The sequence below is a fragment of the Adiantum capillus-veneris genome, chromosome 6 (assembly GCF_014529385.1).
Source record: "Adiantum capillus-veneris isolate H3 chromosome 6, ASM1452938v2, whole genome shotgun sequence".
Taxonomy (NCBI): domain Eukaryota; kingdom Viridiplantae; phylum Streptophyta; class Polypodiopsida; order Polypodiales; family Pteridaceae; genus Adiantum; species Adiantum capillus-veneris.
In genome coordinates this window covers 168,339,870-168,358,996 of record NC_140936.1, presented here as the reverse complement: position 1 = coordinate 168,358,996, position 19,127 = coordinate 168,339,870, and the positions used below count along the sequence as shown (strand labels likewise).

The 19,127-nt window shown below is 40.1% G+C and overlaps 1 pseudogene; it reads left to right on the top strand.

Moving 5' to 3' along the window:
• Positions 1 to 6,479: 6,479 nt before the first annotated feature.
• The window catches only part of LOC147456681 (uncharacterized), a 64,198-nt pseudogene continuing 51,550 nt past the window's right edge, over positions 6,480 to 19,127 (top strand).

Below are 19,127 nucleotides of genomic sequence, written 5' to 3'. Positions count from 1 at the left end.
CCAACTTCAATCCTCAGCTCTACCCACATGGACTCCTCTTGTTGTGTGCAAGCAAGTGACCTGCTCGGACTACCTCTCGCTTTTTCTACCCATCCATCCATCTCACTCTAACACATAGTACATCCCAAGGTTTGTGCCTATTGGGGGTCGAGAGATGTTAATGTCAAAGGCCACAGTTCACTTAAAATAGAGTATGCATCAGGGGTGTTGTTGGATGCCTCAGTTCAAATCAAATTTCAATATGAAAAATTCATTGGCCTTATAGCTGAGGGTGTTGAGGAGGGTCTGCAATATTCGCAAGTGACTACATCTCATTGTGAAATTAGGGCAGATGCAAGTGCATGCGCTCCAAGCTCATGTGCCACTTCCTTTCCTCCCTCTCTCTCTCTATGTCTCTCTCTCTCTCTCTCTCTCTCTCTCTCTCTATCTGTATATCTATCTATATATCTATCTATCTATCTATCTATCTACCTATGTATCTACCCATCTGTGTGTGTGTGTGTGTGTGTGTAGTTGTTTTAATTAAAATAAATAACACACCAATGAACAAGATGTTAAAAAAGACGACTAGCTAAAGATGTCTAGGTAAAGATAAGTACAGAAACAACTCAGTCTTTGACTCATAACTGTACAACATAATAGAATGAAGTATCATTCGAAATGAATTTGTACAAAGGTATTAGAACTATCCCAATTCAATCATCAAGTGTTTTCAAAGTCGGACTGCAGCAAGCTAAACCTCTTTAAGCCAAGATAGAATTCTCACCTACATCCATATAGTCAAGACAACAGATATGTTAGACTTGGCTACGTATGGCAGGCTTCAAAGAATCTTTCAGTTGTTATCCATGTCAAACTTTTAAAAAAAAATTACTAGTTATTGTCCTGCATATTAAAGTCTCAAGGATTTTTTACCATCATATTCTTGCCAAAGGTACTCATATATTTTAGCTTCTTTTTATTATTTTTTATAATATCCATTTAATGTAAAAATGTCGACTAATCTATATCATTGTATGTAAAAAACGCTTGCATGCAATGCTCAGTTATGTAATTTCATCCTTTTTTAAAATATGTTCCGATGTCGAGCCCTTCAAGGCCAGAATCAACTAGGATTATCACTTGACCAAGCTAGCCATATCCAGAGACCATGTAAAACCATAAGAATGTGTTGTAGACCAGATCACTTAACCCGCTAGAACTTAGCATAATTTGTAATAGGTATTTTTACCCATCGGCATATACTCAAGTACCAAAACGAAATCTTTATCAGTAGCGGTTGGATTAATTTGCCTAGGGAAGTATCGGCCAGAGTCACAAAAAGTGGAGTAGAACACGATTTGTAAAATTACACTCAATTCATCCTTATTTCGAGCCAAAGCGATCCATCATTGAGAAAACAAAGTTTTTAGATAGCAAAGTCTCGAGCACAGTGAGCAGGCCATAAGACCAACTTGACCAGAATTATGTCAAAATTAGCATGAGGACCAAAGCTAATCATAAAAAATTCCCATGTTTTGTGTATAAGCCATAAGTTAGTTAGCATTTAACTCTTGTTACACCATAGAGGCCAGGTGAGCAGAGCTCCCTGAATATAAAAAATATTCTCAGAATTTCCTAGTAAAAACACAGCTTCTCAAGCCAGAAAGAAGTAAAACCACTAGCCCAAGGAAGTGTGCCTGATCGCCACCTTATTCCATAGTTTATCAAGGAAAAAATATCATCATGCTAAAAAGTTTTTAAGCCATTATCCAAAAAAGCCTTAAAAACCAGAGTGGCTCAACCAGAGTCAGCCAATTCTCTTTTAAAAGGAGATTATGTATAAGGCCAAACCAGAAAAAAGCCAAACCATACTCCTAGTAAATGGCAGCAAGCTACATGCTAGGTCAGTGTGACAAAGTCTAGACAGGTGAGCAAGGAGAAAAAGGATCTTAAAAACAGCCTAGAGCAGTATAAGCCAGAGCCAATGATGTATCAGTCAGAATCAAAGCCAGATCCAGCTAACTCCACCCACACCCAAGTTTGTGAGAGTAAGATATAACTAGAGAAAGATCGGGACTATGCCAGAAATCCAAGACCCAAAAAGCCAGCTAGTGACCATTAAGCAGGCTGTAGGTTTATAAGACCAGTATTTGGTTAACTTGAAGAGATCAAACCTGTAAAGAGTCAAAGGAATATACCATGGAAACCTCATGAGATACAAAAGTTATCTTTTATTAATTGTTAGATCCATTTTTTCGCAAGATTTTCTGCAAATTGTATGTATCATAACCAGATAAACAACTGCAACTATCTAAATTCAGATTTTGGCAGCCTAACCAGTAATGCCACCAATCTCACCATAAGTATCAAGTTTAATGCAAAAAAGCACCAATTTTTTCATAAGTTTCCATGAATCTCTACATATCCCACCAGAATATGAATCATCACATAGTATTTCAGAATATCAACCAGTGATCAACACAATCAGCTCAGTTTTCCAATATTACCATAATATAACACATTTAGGTAACCTACGTCTGTTAAGAATTGATGCCACTTTTTTGTCAAGCAACAACAACTTAGAGTGAGTGTATGTAATCAGAACCAGGCAGGAAGCAAAAGAAACCCTCTATTGATGTGTAATTATCAGTGCTGAGGTTATCAAACTGTATGCTTTAGCTAAAGAAAATCCCAAATGCACAGTCTTGCCAATGTTCCTAAGGTAAAAAACCTTAGGAAGCATAACCAGTAACACCATCAGGATTTCAACCTTATACTCACCACCATCAGTATCAAAAACCAGAACATTATCCATATGTATGTTAGATTTGATGCCATTTTTTTACAGTAGCAAAAAACTAAGTATGTATGCAGTCAGTACCAGGCAAGAAGCAAAAAGGCCTTTCACTGATGTGTGAAAATTTGAACCTAGGTTCTCATATCATATTCTTTTGCTAAAAATTTCCAAATGAACAGTTCTCTCAATAATCTAGATGTTAGAAAAACTTGTTTATAATCACCCAATAGAGCAGGGGTTTATTTTAAGCATTGAGAAAAAATATATAAAACCTGTGAGCAGACATAACCCCAAGATTCTCTCCAAAGTGCCAGGGGAGACCAAGTCTAAGTGAAGGGAAGAACCCCTCACCTTTATATAGTGGAAGAGGCAGGGAAGATCTCCAAAAAAATACTCAGTTGTGGATGTGCTGCAGCAGCCTAGCATCGATCATTCTCAATGAGTGTAAAAGGTATTACAGCTAAGACTAATCCTATGAGAGGGAGGCAAAGAATCCATTCCAAGCAGCCCCTCATTACGCGAGGTCATCAGAACGAGGTCGTGACGCACTATGAGTTGCCACAATAGAGTGAAAAAACCTAGTAGAACAAATCAAATCCAAAGCCACCCAGGTAAGAGGCCAAAGAATGGTCTCTAACTAAACCCGGTAAGAGATATATTAGGGGGTTGTACCCACAAGGTAGCCCAAACATGGGTGCGGGGGGGTTTTTGGATAAAGGTATGTATTTATGGTGGATATCTCTATTTTAACCACTGTAATCAACCTAAAAAAGCTAGGAGTTGTATAGTAAAGCACAAGGTAATCTCCCATAAGGCAACAACTCAAGTTTCAACTCGAGTTCATATAGTTGGATATTACAATGATTCAGAGCATAGTCAACAACACCCTTCAGAATGAGATGCTAGAGCAACCACAGTCCAATGCACTGGCAAGCCCATTGTTTATTCAAAGGAGCCATAGTACAATGCATTTCCAAAAGGTATGTGTGTATGTAGTTGGATGCAACAGCTTATTCCTAGATAAAGTGACTAAGTGTGTGAGTGTGTGTGTGTGTGTGTGTGTGTGTGTGAGTTGTAACTAGAACTAGCAATCATGTTCATATGTTGTGACCAAGTGTGTGTGTGTGTGTGTGTGGCGCACTCCCTGTGTCGCTAGGTTGCAGAGATCGCTCACCTGAGGAAGCTATTTTGGCAAGGCGAGAGGTTGGAATCCCTCCCTCCATTATATATAGTATAGATAAATGTGTGTACCAAAGGATACTAATTAATGAAGGCTATCTTAGTCAAACCTAGGATAGTCCCACTTAGACACCCAAGGTATGCAAATAGCTTTAATGTTGTGCACAAAATCTTGTATCCAATTGGGCAAAAGATAGATATGCTATGCTACGTTTGCAAATGCTTGACATGCCAACGGATTAAGGCCAAGATAAATAACCTCCTTGGTAAAATTAAACCACTTGATATTCCCCTAATGAAGTGGGAATATAAGCATGATGTTGTCATTCGATTACCTATAGTCCAAGGAGGATATAATTCGATGGTTGTTGAGCTACTCACTAAGGTTACACATCTCATTCTAGTTAAGACAACCATTACTACATTTGACCTTGCACAAGTGTTTGTTAAGGAGATTTTCAAATTGCATGTGTCATACTAAGTAATATCTAATTCTCCTAAATGATTTTCTCATGTTAAACTGATCATTTAATATTGGGAAAGTGCCATGGGAGAAAAAGATAGAATATTGGTTAAGATGGCAGACCGGCCACAGTGGGGATCCAAAGGAGCAAAAATAGGGATCCAAAGGGGGGGCCATCTGCAAAAGAGCAATGTGCAACAATGGGCTTAAAATACCCTAAGGTTCAGCCCATTAAGACTTCCAAAATTCTAAGGTTCCAAAATTCATAGGTTGTGTCCAAAGGTCAAACACTAGGGAATTTGGATGCTTTTTTGTGTGCGTCCCAAAAAGTCTTCACAACTCCTACAAAGGAGGGGGCGAGCCTTGCAAGTAGGGGAGAGAGAGAACCACACACACACACACACACACACACACACAAGCTCCCTTTACACAAAGGGAATGAGGGACACATGTCAGCTCCCTAGGCCAGATACCCACAAGGTGTACTCAAATCCTATTGGATGTATATGGAAGTTGACCAATGAGAATTAGGCTAGATTAAATCAAGTTTAATTAATATAAAAACACTTAATAAAAGAACCAATAAGAATTAATCTCTCTAGAAGACTATTGGACAATCTCTCAAGGGGTCCAATGAGCATTCAGTAGCCCAACGGCTTACCTGATTCCTATTGGCCAGGAGGCAAAGGGGTCCAATGAGAGTTTAGTTGCATTAATTAATTACCTAAATCTCTCACAAAAGTGGAAAGGGGGACACGTGTCAGAAGGCTATCACTTATGCTTCTTAATACTCATTGGCTAAGCCTGGAAAGGGCCAATAAGGTGTGAGTGTGAGCAAATAGCAAGAGGGGTCGACCAAGAAAGAGAGGGGGCTAATTTTCTCAAGGCATTATTGCATACACACACACACAAACACACACACACACACACACACACACACACACACACAAGTCAATGTGTGGAGTAAGAAGACTCTCTCTCTCTTTCTCAAGCTTTAATGGAAAGCTTATCACCTACTCCAAGCTTGTGAGAAGGGAGGCCTACACCAACAACTCTTGGCTTTGTGATGCAAATCCAACCAAGAGCCAAGCTTCAATGCATGCGCATCTCCTCTACCATGCTAATTACTAAGCTAGGCTATGCTAATATGAGTGATTATGTGAGGAGGTGTACATCTTTCTCGTAAGACTACTCCTTCTTCCTCTCAATCTACTCTCATACCCTGCTAGCTCTCACCATCTTCGAAGGTGTGTGAGGTCTTAGGTCTGAGACCGTGAGGGAATTGATGTTTTGTTTTATAAGTGTTTTTCTTAGTGCTTGAAGCTTCCATCTTCATTGCACTAGCTAGTATTGAAGGAACACAAAGAATTGTATTGTAAATTGTCTCTCTTGATGGGAGAAACCATAATACAAAGCCTTTTGGAGGGGGGACCGTCTCCATGTAAATCCGGTCCTCAACTATTGTCAATAGCTTAATTTCTCTCTCCTTTGAAGTATTGTTCATTCTATCTAACTAGGTGTTATACTTTTTATTGCTCTCTCCACCCAAGCACTCTTGTTATGCTCATAGGAATCTATTCTAATGAAATTCTCACTATGTTCATGCTAATTTCCGCTACACACAAGTTACTAGGCTATTAAATGTTACATTGGTATTAGAGCACAAGGTTTCTCTTTTTTTGCTCAAGAAGGGAGGTCCTCAAGCTAGCTATAAATGGTTGGTATTATTAATTGAATTTGAGTAAGTAGAATAGGGATTTTTCAGCCTTGCAGTGCGCCTGCCTTTGTGCAGATAATGGGGCATCACCGTCGAGAGCTATGGTCTTAATAGTGGAGTCCTACAGGGCTTGTTAACAACTATTGAGCTATTAGAATCTTGACAGGATCCAGTGCTATTTTGGTGTTGAACGACCCTCTCTTCTATTCCTTGGAATTAATGGTATTCGAGCCACGTGTACAGTAGCTTGAGTGTTTTTTCTAAAGGGGTAAAGAGTAGTAGCAACTAGGGCTTGAAGTGTCAAAGTACAACTAAAAAGTTTACACTTAAAAGTTGTTACAATGGCTGACAAAAGTAAAGAGATTAAAATTAATGTTGATAGCTTTGATTTTGCTAATGAGAAGGCTACTAATGATACCCCTATCCTTGTTAACTACCTTGTTTCTAGGCTTCAACAAGCCATGGGCAACCCATCCCTCCAAAGAGAAGTGCAACGGCAGCTTTGTGCTCATGGGATTCTCCAAGCTCCCTACCATGACGAGAGAGTACCTAGGAAGCCTCCTTGTGAAACTCCCAAAAGAGGCCTCTCTCCAATTCGGGAAGAAGAAGAGGATCCATACGAAGGGCTCAAAAATTTGCTTCTTGATGACGCATCTCCTTCTCAAAGGAGAACTCACGAGCCTCCACCAAAGGAACGAGAAAGAAGTGAGTCTCCTGCCACTTTGGCGGAGATGGCTCCATGAAGACGGCGGGCTAAACGCTCTCCATCACCTCCTAAGTGGAGAAGGCCATCACACACTTCTTCACACCATAATTCAAAGAGGGATGATAAAAAACAAGAGAAGAAAAAGGCGAGAAAGAGGACACCCTCTTATCCATCTTCTTCATCCTCTTCCTCTTATGAAAGTGATGGTGCAGACAAAGAAGATCAAGGCAAGAAAAAGGCGAGAAAGAGGTCACCCTCTTCTCCATCTTCCTCAAATTCTTCATGTTCTGAAGAAAGTGATGGTGCAACCTTTGAACCATCAAAAAGAAGAGGCCATAGGAAATCCTATGCCGCATGGAAGAGATCGTCAAAGCTGAAGAAGTTCAAGGAGGGAGGAAAGAGTATCTCTTTCCTTACCTACGATGGCACCTTTGGTGCTACATACAAAGGCTTGGCTTTCATCCAACAATTCGATGCAGCGTTTGGAGAGATGAGGGTTTCACGGAGTCCTCTAAGCTACGCCATGTAGCTATGCACTTTCAAAAGTCCACCAGGAAATGGTGGTCTAGCCTACAGGCCAACGGTGAAGCTCCACGAACATACAAAGCTTTAAGAGCTTCCATTATGAAGCAGTTTTTGGCCATAGATGCCAAAGACAAAGTACTCACCGAATGGCGAAGCTTGAATCTCTCTCCCTACAAATCCATTCACAAATATGTAGACAAGTTTTGGGACCTACATCTCAAAGCCACTGTCTTCAAAAAGATGGATTTTGGAGAGCAAAAGCAACAATTTTGTGCGGTCTTAATTGAAGAAATGACGGAGTATGTCAACTCCCAAAGGCCATGCACCATATTGGTGGTTATACACCATTCTATGGTGGCTTCTCGAATCAATTTCCAAATAGGGGCTAAGAGGAATTCTATGCCCACAAAAAACAAGGGTTCCAATGAGCCTAAGGGGAAGGACAATGTCCAAAAGTCTCCTAAGGGCAATTCCAACAAAGCTAAGGAGAAGGGAGTTTACAAAGGCAAAAACAAACTCTCTTCTGAAAAGCTTGAGCGTTATCGCAAGGATAACCGATGTTTCAAGTGCGACGAACAAGGGCCTGTGTACCACGCTTGTCCCCAAAAGAACACCCGCCATGAACCTCCTAGAGCTACCTTGGTTGAAATCCAAGAGGAGGAACCTTGCCACAAAGGATCTCCTTCATGCCATGATTGCAAAAAGGTAAGAGAACATGATGCTTTTATTCTCTTTAATCCTGGTTCTACTCACAATTTCATATCCACAGAGTTGGCCACCAAGCTAGGCATACAAGCTTACGAGATGGGAGATGTACTACCCGCAGATGGTGCTTTCAAGGGGCAAGAATCTTGAGTAATTGATAAATTGAGACTCCATGTCCAAAGCTATGTGGACAAAGAGGACTTATTTTTCTCTTCTCTCAAGCACGAGGATGTAATCCTAGGGGCACCATGGTTTGATCTCATGGCTGCCAATGTTAAATTCCCTAAAAGGAGAAACTACTTTAGGTTCAGGGAAAAAGATATGTACATAGATGCTAAGGAAATGGGTAACACCATACCCATTGTACATACGCAAGCTTTCAATAAGTCAATAAAGAGTTCTATTTCCATGTACATGATTTTTGTTAAAGATTCTCAAAATGAACCTAATGCTTTAGCAAAAGAAAATATACACAACCACAAGGAATTAGAGTTGTCCAATTTTCTCAAGGGGTTTCAAGATGTCTTTATTGACGACATCCCTTGTGAACTGCCTCCTAAACGAGGCAATGATGACCATGCAATTGAACTTCCTCCAGGAAGTTCACTGCCTAACAAACCTCCTTATAGAGTTTCTCAAGCTCAACGAGAGGAGATTATGCGGCAAGTGCATGAGTTAGTTGAGAAGGACATGGTTAGGCCTAGCTCATCTCGATTTTGCTCACCCGTGTTACTAGTGCAAAAGAAAGACGGCACATATCGTATGTGTGTCGACTACAGAGCACTAAATAGGATCACTATCAAAAATGGGTTTCCCGTTCCACGGGTAGAAGACCTATTTGATAAGCTACAAGGATCAACCTACTTCAGTAGGATTGACCTAAAAAGTGGCTACCATCAAATAAGGATAGTTGATCAAGATATTGTAAAGACTGCATTGCACACTACGTTTGGTCTTTATGAATACATTGTCATGCCTTTTGGCTTGACCAATGCACCAGTCACATTCAACCGCTTGATGGAGAATCTATTCAGGCCTCACTGAACCTTCACAGGAGTGTTCTTTGATGATATTATTATCTACTCTTATTCACTAGATGAACACAAACAACACCTCCAAGTAATATTTCAAGTTCTAATAGAGAATAAACTTTATGTTAATCTAAAGAAAAGTGAAATTTTCTTGCAAGAGATTCAATATTTAGGTCACGTTATCTCTCAAGATGGCATCCAAATGGATCCATCAAAGTTAGAGGTAATAAAAGGATGGCCTAAACCAAGGAATCTTCATGAACTAAGAAGCTTTATAGGTATGTGTGCATACTATAGACGCTTCATAGAAAAGTTCTCACAAATTGCAGGACCATTACATGACCTAACAAAGAAAAGCGTTAGGTATACATGGTCTGCCAAGGAGAACAATGCTTTCAAAGAAAAGCTTATCTCTTAACATGTGCTTACACTACCGGATCTCTCAAAGCCATTTGAGGTTCAATGCGACGCTTGTGGTGATTGCCTTGGAGATGTTTTACTCCAAGAAGGGCACGCCATAGCCTATGAAAGCCGAAGGCTTGACCCGGTTGAGCAAGCTTCAGGCATATATAAAAAGGAACTCTCGCAGTTCTACATGCCTTAGACTCATGGAAGCACTATTTATTGGGGACTCCTTTCATTCTGCAAACGGATCACCAAAGTCTTAAGTACTTCATGACGCAGACCAAGCTCTCCGACAAACAAATGAGGTGGGAAAATTTTCTTTTGTAGTTTCATTTTCATATTGCTCACATTGTTGGCAAGCATAATCAAGTAGTTGATGCACTCTCAAGACGGCCAAGAGTGAATGCGGTTTCCATAGCAACTCACAATGGTCTATCTTCTATGATAGATGAGTATGCTATTGATCTCAATTTTAGAGATGTGATTTCAGCCCTTGCATTAGGGAAGAAAGAGGAACCATTTACCTTACAAGATGTTTATCTTCTCTATGGAAGTAGAACCCTGTGCACTATTGAATGGACTAATCGGCCAAGTGGATTATTGAGGATAGATTGTACATGATGTGCCGATCTTCCTCCTCAAAAGAAAAATTAATGGCCTCTTTTGATCCAATAAATGTCAAGAGTTTGGATATTCCGCTGACAATTTGTATCATTCATTTTGCACAAAATAAATAATAGCAAGTGATGGTCGATGTAATAGGAGTTCTTCTCTCTTTGCACGAGACCATATCTCGTTCCGTGCACGCATGCATGTGGAGGTTCTATGGAACACCATAGATCAATGTCGAGAAGGTTCTGGTCTTGCCAGGAAAGCACTGGGCTTTTGACTGTGAGAGTTTGTGAGAGAACTCCAGAAACTATATGAAGGAGTTATACCATAGATTCCATGAAGTCTGGGGTTTGGAAGGAAGTGCAATTAAAGAAGCCCCACTCTTTCTCTCTTGCACTCACACACACAAAGAAAGAACACAAAAGAGAATGTCAAAACAGCACAAAGATGAAAACATCAAGGCTATGGTCATATCATATCATGGGTAATATAAGAGGGTTAATAGATGAGTTAATGGCATTCAATCTTTGCCGACCAAACAGGCTACGAATTTTTCTTTGGAATTGTAATTTTTTTGTCTAGTGATTGGGATTAATTGTGTGTACAAATCCTCTTGGTTCATAGCAAGATAGCTCCACTTATGTCAAAAGAAAATTTATAGTTTATAAGGGGTAGTATGATGGGATCCGGTGAAAGAAGTATTTCATTGAGCCTTCCTTTCTAGGCCAAAAAGAAACACCATACGTTGTTGAAAGTGTATTTTATAGCTAATCCAAACATTAATTGCAATAGATCGCATAGAGTGGAAGCGATAGAGGTTCACATCGTGTGGATTATTCATCTAGGATATTTCTAGTGTGTGAAAAATGTAGATGTAAGAGAAGTGAAGAAAAGAGATTTTTCCCTCCCAACCCTATTCTTGCCCATAGGCAATAAGGAGACTACAGGGAGAGATGTACCTGTAGCAAGGAGAACCTAGAATTTGTAGGGAGAATGACTTTCTAAGAGTGAGAGAGATAGATTTGATTAGGGAGAGAGATGAAAATAGAGATATATGTTGGATTAGAGATTAAAAACAATAAGAAACCAACAAAATATCAACTTGACAAACTCTTCGGGAGTTATGCACCATTATGATGAAGAGAGAAGAAGAAGAAAGACTTCAGTCTTGATCGATGCACCAAGTTCAAGATCTTCTTTGGTTAGAGTTGATCTTCCAAGGATAGCTTACAAGATTGGCTAGTCTTCCTCTAGGAGCAAGTGTAGGCTTAGGCTTATGTTTATGGCTAATTACAATTAGGCATCAATCCTCTCACTCCCTCATGAATGAATTTCAAGGAAGAAGAGGTCCCCTTTTATAGGTGAAGGGAACCCCCAAGGGTTACACAAGAAAGAGAAGAGCCAGTGTGAACAGGAACTGGCAAAGTTTGAAATGAGTTGTCCCTGCATGATGTGGCCAGACGGTCCGCCATTTTGATCATATCTCCTCAACCGTGGCTCCAAATAAAAAAGTAAAAATAGGGACAGAAAATTCAGCCATAAGCTACGGCTCCCATTTTATGTACTTTTTACAATTCGGATTGGAACCTTGTATTAAAAAATCATCAACATAGGGTACATTTCTGGCATCAAAATTCTTGTGGTCCCCTTAGCCTAGACTTTCATTTGATTCCACAATGGACACCTCATGCAATATGAAAGCATGACATTGCTCCTTGACAAATTTTTGTAATCATCCTTGCAATAATGCATTAAAATAAGTGTATCTTTTTTTAGAATCATGCAAGCTAGTTTCCCACTGGGATTTGATTCCTTCCTACTAGCTATTAAAAAGAAATATGTGAAATATATGAAAAATACATAGAATATATATATATATATATATATATATATATATATATATATATATATATATATATATATATATATATATTGAAAGTTGCCCTAGATTTAGGATCTAGCTAGGGTGTGAAATGATAATGAGATAGTAAAAAGAAAGAACCAATGCTTTTTGTCCCAAGTTAAAGAGGCGAAGCTATTGACACGTTGCCCATAGTACTTTCTGATGGTAAAGTAAGAATATGTTACCCTTGAGATAAATAATAGGATGAGATAGAAAGCTTATTATTATACTTAGATATGCATATGCACATTATGTATTTAAAAAGTTGCAAGTTAGATCTTGTAGCATTCGTTCCCACTATATACGTGTCACAACACGACATCCACCCCCTCTAAACTTGCATCCTCTTGTATGTGCCACATATGATTTTCTGTAGTTTCAGTTCCCTTGTAGATCTTCCATGATTTCATCTTCATTGATATCTTCCAACGCTTGATCTTCACTTTGATCTTCACCTGTGTTTTTCTGTTCCTCCTCAACATCTTCTGGATCACTATCTCCTCTTCTCTTAAACACTTTGATTCTTTTCCCCGCAATGGGAACCTTTACCTCTGTACCATCTAGTCCAAACAAGGTGTAAGTAGCATTTTCATGCACATGCTTTACAACATACGGTCCAAACCATCTTTTTGAAAACTAATGCATGACTGTGTGCGTCATGCGTGCTGGTTATCAAGGCTACTATCATACACTAAAACTCAGTCACCTTTGTCAATTGCTTTGCTCTTGAGCCGATGTCGCTTATCAAAGTAGTCCTTGTTTTCCAACCTTGCATTTTTTTGTCATTCTTTTGCAGCCTCAATGTCTCCAGGTCTTCTCTTTAGTTGCCTTATGTGCAATGCAAGGAGACCTTCCTTGTTAAGCCCTTCCTGCCAAGGTAGTACATTCCATGTGGGAATTGTATCTTCAATCGGCACCACTTGATTTTAACCATACATCAGCTCCGCACGCATATAACCAATTATTGAGCTATGTGTTGTACGATCAGCCCATAAAGCATATGGCAACAATTTTGGCCACTCGCCAACTCTTCCTTTGCAAGCCTTGGCCAAAGCTTTGATGATAGGAGGATGCCCTCTTTCACCCTTTCCATTGCCTTCACGATTGTAAGTTGTAGTAAGAGAAAGCTTGATTCCTAATCTAGAAAAGAACTCCCTTGATTCCTCGACATCCAGCTCACCTCTATCTGTAGTGATCTTTCCCACACAACCATAATGGCAAATCACCTCATCAAGAAGGAATTTGCACACAGCTTCCATGGTTTTAGCTCTTAATGCTCGCCCTTCAACCTGATTAGTTAGGTCCTCTCGTGCAAGAACTAAGTATCTCATCTGCCAAAGTCGAAAAGGGATTGTGACTAGATTCACAACCCATTTATAGTGCATGGATAGTGGGTATGTAGGGTGAAATCCATCACGATGTCGGACATTTGAATACATTTGACAAGTTACACATGACTCTACAAATTGAGATACATCTTTATACATACCCTTCCACCAGTATTTTTCTTTCAACTTGGAGAAGGTTGCCCATGCACCCGTGTGTCCAACCCATAGACTCTCATGAAACTCATGGATGAGCTTTACTTGAGTCTCTTTTTTACATATAACCCTTTGTGGTGTAACACCCTTTTGTTTAGGATTCTTCCACAAGTAACCATCCCTCAAAAAGTAGGCATGCTTTCCTGCAAAGAATTCTTGTTCATACCAATCATCCTATTTTGCTAGAGTACTCAAGTAGTTTCCAATAAGAAGCCAATCACCTTCATAAAGCTCTTTCGAGAATAATTCAAGTGGATTAGTCATGCAGACATTGTTACCTTTGACATGAGAGACAGAATAGAACTTTGTGCCCACATCATCTCCCTCGTCAATCATCTGTGACTCATGTTCATACCTTGCCCATGATAGCATATCTTCCATTTTATTGTCTTTACCCTGGGGCGGTCACTTTTTAGAATGTGTATGATATCACATGAGTTAACCGGAGAGGATTATTAAAAGACCAAAATGTATAAAAATGTATACATACAGAGGGGGGTGGGGGTTTTTTAAATAAGCTCACAGTGTAAGTATAGTATGTATATTGGCGTATTATTAATTACCTCTTGAACGCACGTGATATATGGGTCTTTTGATAAGTGACTGCCCCGGGGTCTTTAGCTATCTACAATGTGCTTAAACTCGAGATTTAAGGACTTAATGTAGGCAATCCATCCCAACATAGCAATGTTTGGCGTTGAGCAGCTTGTAATCATCCCAAGAAGTGGTAGACAATTTGTTTCTACAACCACACATGCACCAATTAGGTACTCTTTCCCATTTTTCAAGGCTGTAACCATACCCCATGACTCTCTCTTTATCTGTGGATAGTTTCTCTAAAAACGAGCACTTAGTACCTTTGCTCCAAATCTCACCACATACTTGTGTCCTTCTTTGTCCTCTTGCCCTATTGCCCATCCAATTCCTATAGGAATGGTGTCTACTGTCACAATTGCTGGCCTTTGACACTCATAGTCTACCTTTCTCAAAGTTGGTGTTGATGACTGGAGCAACTCCTTTAACTTTTTCATGGCTTTTACATGTGCTTCTATAAGCAATTAATAAAGAGGATTAGCTACATGTGCATAATATGTGGAATCCAAATAACATAAAAGACACATGCTCCCAAAAACCTTCTAACCTTAGTGATGCTAGTGCATATTTCTTTCATTCTTTGGATGGCATCTACCTTTGTTGGACAAGGTTTCCTACCATATGGCCCGCACATGTGCCCCACAATGAGCACTTCATTGACACCAAACATAGACTTTCTCCCTGACAAAGTAAGATTCACTTCCTCCAACCTAGATAGAATTTTATCACAATCATTTATGTGATTTTTCACAAACCTGCGGCACCCCCCAATATCCAAAGCTTCATCTTTCTCACATTCTTCACATCCTTTGATAGGAAAATCATCATTGAAAGGCATTGTGATTTGAGGAATAAAGTCATGTAAGACCTTATTCATCCCATTCATCATATGTGCAACCAAGTTGGTTGCTCCCTGTTGTGGCAAGGTACACATCCTTACCAAACCCAAAGGTGTACTCATGGTTGTCAAGTCTCTGCTTTCAATCGCAAGCTAAAATTGATCATACCTTGAGTAGAGATCCCCCATCGAGTAGATTGAACTCCCTGCAAACGCCTCTGTAAACTCATCCACAATTGGACCTGTACCTATATTTCTAATTGTCACCTTGTTCATTGGTTGCATATCTTGGATGAAGCGTAGAGCACCATTCTTCTTTGGAATTGTGAACGACCTATTTAAGTATGGAGCACAAGAAGACTCCAAAATCCCCATTTTGATCTTTTCATTCAATAGCTCTACTAAATTGAGGAAATGAGCCTTTGGAACCGGAATAGGCCACAGATTCCAAGGCATATGAGGTATTGTAAAAATTACCATAGGAGCTACAATAGAAGGATCAACACATCCTATCTCATGTGGCTCAAAGGCAAAATCCTTGCCATGCTTTGAAAGCATTTCTTTAAATCGCTTTGTCTCCTCTTGTATTAGAAACTCCTCGCAACCAATCTACAACTCTTGAAAAGACGCCTTTGTGCAGATGTGCCCAATCTTTTTAGGATTCCTCAAACTTGGTTGCAAAGAAGCACGCTCAATCTTTTCTCTGTTGTTGGGTGGTAAGGGTGAAGCTTCTTGTTTCACCTTCTTTGCTACACTCTTGTATTTAGTTTCACCATTGATTTTTGGGCCAACTGTTTGCTTAAAACATTGGTTCTCTTCAAAGGCTTCTATGACTTGATACATTTCCATAGAGCATACTTCCACAACTTCATTTTCAAGATGCAAAATAGACTCCATTATAGCATCAAGCTCACCCATAGTATCTACAAAAGAAACTTGCTCACACAAACCCAAAACATTTTCATTAGGCTCTGACAACCCACTCTCTTTCATGCCTATTTGTACATTATGTAGATATTTCCTCTCACATCTCTTCAAATCTTCAAGTTTTGTAAAACATACTGACCCATTCCTTATTGCCAAGGAGCCCATTGAGAAAGTTTCACTTATTTTTGGATCAGGCGAGACCATTTTCTTTCTGTACCACTGCAATCCCGCTTTACAATGGTACTTGGCCAAAATCCATCATTTCCCTATGGTCATGATACTCTTTGCTCACCTTTGGTAGAGGATGATCTTTGAGGTTGTCACGATTTCTTTCATGGTTTACACAAACTATGAGAAATTGATTAGCGCGTTTACCATCTTTGCATCGTATCCTGGGATAAGCTGAACCATCATCCATTACCTTTGTTTCCATTCAAACTCCCACAATGTAGGGTTGTCCAAGGATAAGATGATATGAAGATGTGTCCTGTATAAAGAAGTAATACTCAACCTTTACATCACCTATTGTCACCTTTACACTTGGACATGCTGCATACAATTCACCTGATGAATTGTTTGCCACTTTGACCATCCAACCATGTTATGTTTCCATTGGCCATTTGCATTTGTTATAAAGAATTTTTGACATTATATTTATTTTAGAACCATAGTCAATTAAGGCGACAAATGGTGCTTCAAGATCACCTACCTTGATCAATGTCTCTATACTAGCCCATGTCCAATGGCTTCTAGAATAGTGGCTCTTAGGAATACTTTGAGATTCTTCCCCATCATCAGTAAATTTTACTTGCCTTACATTCGAAGAAGACTGGTAGCATCCCACCATAGCTCCATCAACTTCTTTAGCATGCACCTGTACTCCTTGTGTCTTCACAGTATCGCCTTCAGCTTGTGAGCGAATAGGCTCTCCAAGTGTTTGCTTCTTTCTCTTGATGATGTCGATAATTTCTTCATGGAATTCACACTTGGCTATGCCAAGCACCTCCCCCAAACAAAACTCAACCTTGCTATTCAAAATCCTCTCCTCTAGAACTTTCTTCAAGTCTGTAGCAAGCTCAATGTCAGATTGTAGTCTGTAAGTTGGTCCTTTTGGCTTACCTCTTCCCTGTTGTAGCTTCCTCCATGGTCACTTCTAGTGAAGGTGCCTCCTGTGTTGGTGGTGCTTGCAAAGGTGCTTCATCATTATTTCCTCCACTTCTTGTAGCTCTTTTTGAAGGCCCTTCATCACCATTTTCACGCCTACACTTTTCTTCTACAATAGCTTCATGGCTTTGGCAGTTTGTAATGTAGGCATGGACAGACATTGAATCCACTGGATCACTCCATCTTGTTTCTAGACGTATGCAATCACCTGCTTCATGTAGAATCTCTTTTGTAAGCTTTAAAACCCTTTTTAGCTAATTGCATGACATTTGGCCAAAGTCGACCATGCTAGTCACTCACCTCTTCATCACTAAGATGCTCAATTTTTACTCCATAAGTAGATGCCTCAACTGAAGAGGTGGCATGGTTAGTTGCCATATCTTCAACTAAGGTTTGCATTCCCCCCTTCCCAAAGTTAGTTCTCAAGGGTAGACCTGTCTCTCTTAAGTGGATTTTATCATCCTTAAGAAAGACAACATCTTTTGTCAAAGCATCACTAAAACTATCACAATCCCTTCTTACATGGTATGTACTATCACACCAAATACATATATTAACAAAACCTTCTTTGGGTTGTTGTCTTTTCCTAGGAAGTGACTCTGATGGTTGGCCTTTTTCTTCACGCTTTGCAAGCTTCACCTTCAAGTCACGCATTCCTCCACAAGCTCATCTAGCATCGACACATCAAACTTAGGAGCGATAAAAGTAGGCTTTACCATTTGTCAGAAGTTGAGGTGGAAGGACTTGTAGTGTTTACTACCATCTTGTCCCTTCTTCTTTGTCGTTTGGCAAGTAGTGAAACAACACCTTCAACCTCATTCCAGTCGGTGGTCTTTAGTCCTTGCTCAATATCTTTATCTTCAAGAAGAAGCTCCAAAGTTTCTTGAAACTCTTTACCTGCAGTTTGTAAGAAAAGATCTATCTTATCTACATCTAGTGTGGCCTTTTCTGTCCTTGTGAGTTGTGCATAGCGCCACTCAAATTCCCTAAGTAGCTATGTTATTGATAGTCCTTGCTTTGGCTTGACTACCCATTCTAAGAATGTCCTTTTGGTCACTCTCTCAGAGTCCTCCATGAAATATTCCTCCTTTAAAGCTAATTTTTGTTGGAATTAGGGTTGCAGAGAAACACACACAGCTTGGAGAAGACGAAGGTAGCTCAAGGCACACAATAGAGAGTGTGTTACTTAGTGTGCAATGGAAAGATAGATAGCCCTAGAGTGATGGGCGTATATACAATGCACGGGGAAAAAAACCTCCTAAAGAGGGAAAAAATGCCCCGGCGGTCCTAGTGTGTTCACACACATCACTACCACATGTATATGGTAACAAATCCCCCCTGGAGTGATGCGGTGAACGAGAGCTGGCACATGAGTAAAGGGAAGTGCCATGCCCTGAGGACAGGATCAGTCCACAAAGGGGAGTAAGCCCAAAGCTTTGCGGAAAGCTTCGAGCTTCTCACGAGACAATGCCTTTGTGAAAAGGTCTGCAAGGTTGTCATGTGTTGGCACATAAGCCAAGCTGATCTCTCCTGCTGAGAGCCTCTCCTTGACATAGTGGTAATGCACCTCAATGTGCTTTGTGCGAGCATGAAAAAGTGGGTTCCTCGCAACTACCAATGCGCTCTGACTATCAGTGTAGATAGTGTTGGCAGTGTCCTCTCCAACACCCAAATCAGCCATAAGGCGTCTGAGCCATACACACTCAACCGTAGCTATGAAGACTGCCCTGTACTCCGCCTCACAACTCGAAGTGACCACAGTAAGTTGCTTCTTTCTCAACCATGATATACATGAACTTCCAAGCATGAAACAAAAACCACTTGTGGACACTCACGTGTCAAAACAACCAGCCCAATCTGCAAGGTTGTCCTGTGTTGGCACATAAGCCAAGCTGATCTCTCCTGCTGAGAGCCTCTCCCTGACATAGTGGTAATGCACCTCAATGTGCTTTGTGCGAGCATGAAAAACTGGGTTCCTCGCAACTGCCAATGCGCTCTGACTGTCAGTGTAGATAGTGTTGGCAGTGTCCTGTCCAAC